Here is a 7,369-nt window from a genome sequence, read left to right as displayed (position 1 = left end):
TGCTTTTGTGTTCTTCATTTCTTCTTTACTTCGTTCTTTACTCAAATAATACTATAATATTGTTTTCTTCTACTATATAATACTATTCAGTGAAAAAAAATATTATTTGATACACTGCCAATTTTGCAAGTTTCCCCACATACACATTCAACCGTAAGAGCCAAAAAAAATAAAAATAAACAATAAAATAAAAGATTTTGGCCAACATCCTCCTTCCCTCAGTAAGAGCATATAAATGGTCCGTGGTTGGGCCTTCCAGCATGACAATGACCTGAAACACACAACCAAAGCTAACTGGAAAGGAGTGGTGCTGTTAGAAGCATTTCAAGGTCCTGGAGTGATCTAGTCAGTCTCCAGACCTGAGCCCAATAGAAACTCTTGTAAAAGATCATACATACAATGAGGCATTCTGTTGTTTCTCACAGGTGAAGTGTACCTACAATAAAAAATTACATACCAATAAGATAATACTTAATACACTTATGCCTATCAAAGCAGGACAATGCCTTAAAATGCCAAAAGTCATGAAATAGCAGTGAAATGGGAATTGATTAGAAAATGCAGTGTAATATATCAACCACAGTGTAATAATAAACCTTTATTTTAACTCAGGAGTACATTAAACTGAGGGTGACCTTTGTTTGCAATGCAGTCGAGCATTTACAATATAAAAGAGATTGAAAATATTAGATTAGAAATTAAAAATAGGAAAAAATAAATCAATAGAAGAAATACGCACTTTAAATAGATACATATAGGGAATAATATTTAGAAAAAAATTCTAAATAAAATGACCATAAAAATATGTAAAAAAAAAAAAAACATTAACACATTAAAGGAAAGCAAAATAAAGAAAAATAATAAAAGTAAAAGTAAATGATACAATGAAATAATAAGAATGATAAGAAATGGTCAGATTAATCATAATGAACTAAGAAAAAATAATAGATTAATGAATGAATTAATAAATAATAATAATTAGAACACTATATATTTTTTATGTTTCAGTAATTCCAGTGAGCTAAGCTATATGGGATATTGTGATGTAGTTATAGAATATTTTATAAAAAATGTATATAAAACTTTATATAAGCTTACAGAGAGATAAAGTGAAATGAGAGATGGTTTGCCAGTCTTATATATTTATTTGCAGTAAAATCAGTATTAAAATCAGCACTTCATTTGCTTCAATAGTCTTTTGCATGAATATTTCTCCATTATAATGTAATAGCAGGTTTACACTGCCCTCTAGTGGAGCCTGTAGTGTAAGTGCATGTGATTTCTCCACAGTTTGCTGATGTATAGATAATATGTTTATATAGGAATCCCACACTGAGCAGGAGGAAGTGATGGAAAAGGTTTTAGCTAGGCCACATTTGCACTCTAGGAGTTTTAGGTAGCTGCCCAGTGCTGGAGATGTTTGTTGAAACTGTCTGGTTAAACAGCACTTCCACAGAACATGGAACTATGTTTACTTATCTAATTTTATTCATTTGTAAACTATACTGTGTGTCCAAATGTTTGTGGAAGCATCCACTGCTAAAACCGTGCACACAAACAGTATACAGCATTTCTAGTCCTAAAAAAGAGAATTACTGACAATAGAACACTAACATTAGCCAATGTGAGAGAGGCCTTCGGTTGCTTAGGAGTTACCTTAGGGTCCTTTGTGACCTTGCCAACTATTACCTTGATAAATCACCTTTATTTTTAGGCTGTAATCTGTCTGACTTTAGATTCTTGGGGTCCAAACTCTTTAGATATGGTTTTGGAACCTTTTCCAGCCTAATAGACATTTTTATAGACATTTGTTTAACATTTATTTAACATAAACCTACCTCAATTATATTTGGATACAATAACATTCATATGTGTACAGTACTGATTTTATTATTTCCTTTAGTACTTTTAACTATATTCTTATTCTATTTATCTCTTTATCGTACCTTCTTTCATTGGCTCTTACCCAGCCAAATTCCTTGTATGTGTAACAAACTTGGCGAAATAAATTGTTCTGATTCTGATTCTGAGACAGTATACTGTTACGCAGCCTGGTTCTCCTTCCACACTACCGGACTCTATTTCCCAGAATTCCCCTGATTATGACATCAATAATAACCCTTCACCTTCACCCAATCACGTTACGCTCCGACGCTCTGATTCACCTGTGTACTAAATTACTTCCGGTTCATTCTTATCTAGATCCTGTATTTAAGGCATCCGTTTGTAAACAAACACTGCAAGGTATTGCCGACTCATGTACTAAGCGTTTTCCTGATTACTGTTTTTGCCTTCTCGTTACGACCCTGTTTTCGGATTATCGGTTTATGTCTTTTGTTTTGCCCTCATTGGATTTGTTGTATGGTTGGACTGTTTCTCGGTTTCGATCTCGGACTGTATTTTTGACTACGTCTCTGGTTATCGGTGAGATCATTGTTTACTTGGTTATTCTGTTAGCAGAACCTGTTAGCCTTCCTGCTAATAGACCTGTCTGTATTTTTAACTCGGCTCGCGTCACTCCTCTCTACCTGGCGTCACATATACAGCTTGTTTAATCCTGTAAAAGAGAAGTACTGCCAATAGAACACTAACATTAGCCAATGGGAGATAGGCCTTCGGTTGCTTAGAAGTTACCCTGGGGTCCTTTGTGACCTGATACGTTGATACGTTTCCTCTATTTTTACGCTGTAATCTGACTGTCGATTCTTGGAGTTCAAACTCTTTAGATATGGTTTTGAAACCATTTCCAGCCTAATTTGCTAAGTGAAAAGGAGGAAGAAAAAAGGGGAGGGAACTCGGGGAAATTTGGGCTGGAGTTCTGAACTGCGTGCTGAAGAAGCGTGCAGTTATATCCCCCCCTTTTTATTTAATGAGAAGTGGAAGAGTAGAAAAAAGGGGGTTGTTGGGGAGGAGGTGGGTTGCGAAGTTTTCGTCACGAGAGGTAGTTAGTTAGGGGAGGTATTTATAGGACGGTTGATTGATACGGGGTGGAGTTAGAACGTAGAGTTCGGGCGTGGTCCTTCTCCCAAACTTTTGTTATTACATAACATCATTTTGCTAAGTGCGGACCACGCCTTATAGAAGTAGAAAAGGAGGAAGAAAAAAGGGGAGGGAACTCGGGGAAATTTGGGCTGGAGTTCTGAACTGCGTGCTGAAGAAGCGTGCAGTTATATCCCCAAAATATGGAGCTTATAATGAAGCTAGTTTGAGATGAGCCTGTCTGAAATCGTCTGGTTTGGAACGGATGTATAAGTGGTACGCCTGAGAAGACCACCGTCCGAGAAGCTTGATGACGTGCTCGGGGATTCCTTGTCTGGAGGCGTTGGATGCTGCACCGATGCGGAATGAGTGGGCGGAGAATTGGTCTGGTGAGTAACCGATGACTGAAAGGATGCGGCGGAAATGTGTGTGGAACCAGTGCCTTGTGATTATACTACCAGATTCCGTAGTGAACAGAGTATCCGAAGGTGATGCTTGTTGAGAGAGCCGGAGATTTAGGTGGTGGACGAGTGGTTCGCACGGGCTGAGGGGTGAGTCAAGTTTAAACAGATGGAGGATCGTGGTTTTGCCAAGTTGGTCAGTTTTGCTTCGCTTGATTTTAAAGGTGAGAGTATCCGAGTCCAGGATGCTGAGATCTGATATGAGGGGGTATGAAAAGGAGTTGAGGGAGATTTTTAGTGAAGTGAATTCTGAGCATCTGAGGAATCCGAAGTATGCCAGGAGAAATAGCGATTGGAGCGTGGAGGATGTTGTCGGAGGGTAAAAGCCTGATCGGAGGGTTTGAATGCAACGATGGAGGATTTCTGGTGAGATGGGAGCTCGTTCGTGTGAGGATGGAGTTTCTGATTTTTGGATTCCTTTCAGGAGAAGGGAAATTTGAGGGTGATTAGAGGAAGGGTGTGGTATGCCAGTAATTAGTTTAGTGAAAAAATTGATAGCTGCCAGATGGACTCTGAGTGATGAGGAACGGGCTGAATGTTGAGTGTGAATGAAAGTAATATAAGCTGCTATTACGGATGGATGATGAGAAGGGAAAGATATTATGTGTGGAGTGGAAATTTTTGTATGCTTTCCAGCTTGACCAGTAAGTAGAGAGTGTCTGTGGGGAAACGGCTGAAAGGATGGTTTGTTGTGCTTGGAGGATTAGTTCGTTCAGACGGGGGTTAGGTGTAGTGTAGTTAGTGAAAATGGAGGTACCGGCGTTGGGTTGCAGTCTGCATGCGGAGCCAAGGATCTGAATTTCTGGAATTGAAAGCGAGAAAGAGAGTCAGCAATAGAGTTGGATAAACCTGGGATGTGGACAGCTTTAATTATAAACTGATGCTTAATGGAGTGCCAAGTGAGGCGACGGATAAAAGGCATTATGTCTAGCGATTTTGATCGACTTTTGTTGATGTGGACCGCGGCGAGATTGTCTGAATGGAGTAAAATTGATTTTCCTGACCATTCATGTCCCCAAAGGAGGGCAGCGACGAAGACCGCATATAAGTCCAGAGAGCGCAGAAGAATCGCGCGGCTGCGCGGCGGAGCACATGAAGTTCTCCGGCCAAGCAGAAGCGACCAGAGGAAGGAGCGGCATCTGTGAATAGCTTGATATCAAAAGAGCTGGAAGCTGCGTTGGCGTAGAAGAAAAACCCGGTCGATTGCAGAGGAGGCACAGCCAGAAATGGAGCTCTGACGTGCAGTATCAGTTGAGCATAACGAATGGTGGAGGGCTCGGACGAAAAGCCAAGCGGAGGAGACGGGAAATGAAAGAACGACCCTGGGTTAGATTTTGGGTTGTGAATAAAGTGGCCGAGGGGGGGAAAGACGGTGCTAGGTACGGGCGGGGAGACTTGAAAGGAGGCGGAGTCCAGAAAGATCCCAAGAAACTCGAGAGATGTGGAGGGACCAACGGAGTTCTCCGACGGCGGGGCACGGAGGCGAGTGAAAGCGCTGGTCGTGGCTTCAAGACCCATCAAGAGGGGCGAGGAAGGAGGACCGACGACGAAGTTACCCAGGAGGTGGAGCACGAACTGGGGCCCGTGTTAAGCAAATCCAGCAGAGCGCCTTAGCAAAGGAATCGAAGCTTGGGGTTACTTTGCACCCGAAGCAAGGTGAACTGAAAAACGGACTCTGAAAAGGCGCCAGGAGTCAGGATGGAGAGGGAGGATTTTGAAAGCCGAAACCACGTCAGCCTTAGACAGCCAGGCCCATCGCGGGATGGGGAGCTTCGTCCCGCAAACATACGTCAATGAAGTTCCAGATCCGGGGCGTCTTTGAATGTAGCAGGGTTCCAGTGTTGGAGATGAACCGCAGCGCGAGCTGAGAGGGGGCGGCGCTGTAGATAGAGAATGAAGGTCATGAAGCTCCAGCAAGGAGCTGAGCGGGTGCTGCAGCCCGGTGAGAAACGGCGAGAGAGGAGGCGGGAAGAGAATTGACGGAGTAAAGGAAGGAGAAAGGCTGGCTGGAAGGGACGGGTTGGAGAATAGTGTTGCCAACTGCTCAGTAAGTAAAGTAGCCATTGGCTGCAATTTGTGATGAAAACCCCTTAAATGTTAGAATGTTACAAATGAACTCTAACAAATGAACTACGTCCGTTGCTTTTATAAATAGGCAGAGACTTCTGAAAATAACTCCATTTTAACGTAAATTACATGATTAAGTTTTTTTTTTTTTTGACAGTCAGCGGCGGCTTTAGGTATGCGCAGTTCGTCGCAGCGTGTTTGAAGAGCGGTGTGAGTGTGTGGTCTGACTGAGACTGCGCTGTGAGTGTCGTGGGCGGGGCTCGCGGCAGCACCTGCTGCTCGCTGAGGAGAAACTGAAGAGCACGTGTGTTCATTTAAACTCTCAATAACAAACAAAAACTACGTTGGCAAGTCGGCAACACTGTTGGAGAACAGCAGGAGGAACGCAGAAATGGAGAAGGAGGATGACAGAGGGGGTTCGAACGACTGAGGGGAAGAGGGAAACGAGAGAGACGAGAGAAACGAGGCGCTGAGGCGAAGTTGGTGCCGCGCCAGGGGTGCGAGAGCTGCAGCAGCGGCGAGGGGGTTTGGACGACTGAGGGAGGGGGAGTTGGACGACTGAGGGAGGGGGAGTTGGACGACTGAGGGAGGGGGAGTTGGACGACTGAGGGAGGGGGAGTTGGACGACTGAGGGAGGGGGAGTTGGACGACTGAGGGGAAGAGAGACGAGAGAGACGAGAGACGAGGCGCTGAGGCGAATTTGGTGCCGCGCCAGGGGCGCGAGAGCTGCAGCGGCAGCGAGTTGAGCGGGTGACGTCATCAGGCCGCGACGCCGGTGCGGCTCATGTGCGCTGTTCAGAGGTCCAGTGAAAAGTTCCGCTTTTGGAGCAGAACGGGGGAAAGGGACGCCGCGGCCCTTCAAAAACCCGCTGCAGCTTAACAACAGTCCAATCGGACATGCGAGAGAGGGGCCCAGGGCCGGCGAGGCCGGCCGAGGAAGACGGGCGTCCGGAGCGGCGAGCCCGCGCAGGAGGAGTAGGGGAAGGGGTAGAAGAGCGGCGGGAGTGCCGAGATCCGGGGGTGCACTGGTGAGGACGACCGACCCGGGAGGAAGAATAAGCAGTAGCCGGAGTAGAACAGGAGTAGTCGGAATGGAGATTACGGAATTCAGACGACGAGCCCGGCGAGGTGGAGTAGGGGAAGGGGGAGAAGAGCGGCGGGAGTGCCGAGATCCGGGGGTGCACTGGTGAGGACGACCGACCCGGGAGGAAGAATAAGCAGTAGCCGGAGTAGAACCAGGAGTAGCCGGAATGGAGATTACGGAATTCAGACGACGAGCCCGGCGAGGTGGAGCAGGAGTGGAGACAGGCTGGCCAGGAGGGAAGAGGTCCTCGTCGGAGGCGGTGAGTTAAAGGTCCATGACGGAGAACAAGCTAATGCTAGCAGGCGGGTGCGGCAGATTCGACTGATGCGAAGTTTTCGTCACGAGAGGTAGTTAGTTAGGGGAGGTATTTATAGGACGGTTGATTGATACGGGGTGGAGTTAGAACGTAGAGTTCGGGCGTGGTCCTTCTCCCAAACTTTTGTTATTACATAACATCATTTAAAATAAATATTTTTTTTCTGAGATCCTCAGAAATCTCCTTTGTTCGTATCATGATAGACTTCCACAAACATGTGTTGTTAAGAGCAGATATTTTATTAACATATAGACATATATACATTTGTATAGACATTTATTTAACATAAACCTACCTCAATTATATTTGGATTAAATAACATTCATATGTGTACAGTACTGATTTTATTATTTCCTTTAGTACTTTTAACTATATTCTTATTCTATTTATCTCTTTATCGTACCTTCTTTCATTGGCTCTTACCCAGCCAAATTCCTTGTATGTGTAACAAACTTGGCGAAA

Source organism: Astyanax mexicanus, chromosome 20 (genome assembly GCF_023375975.1).
Source record: "Astyanax mexicanus isolate ESR-SI-001 chromosome 20, AstMex3_surface, whole genome shotgun sequence".
Lineage (NCBI taxonomy): Eukaryota > Metazoa > Chordata > Actinopteri > Characiformes > Acestrorhamphidae > Astyanax > Astyanax mexicanus.
Note: the sequence above shows the minus strand (reverse complement) of the source record.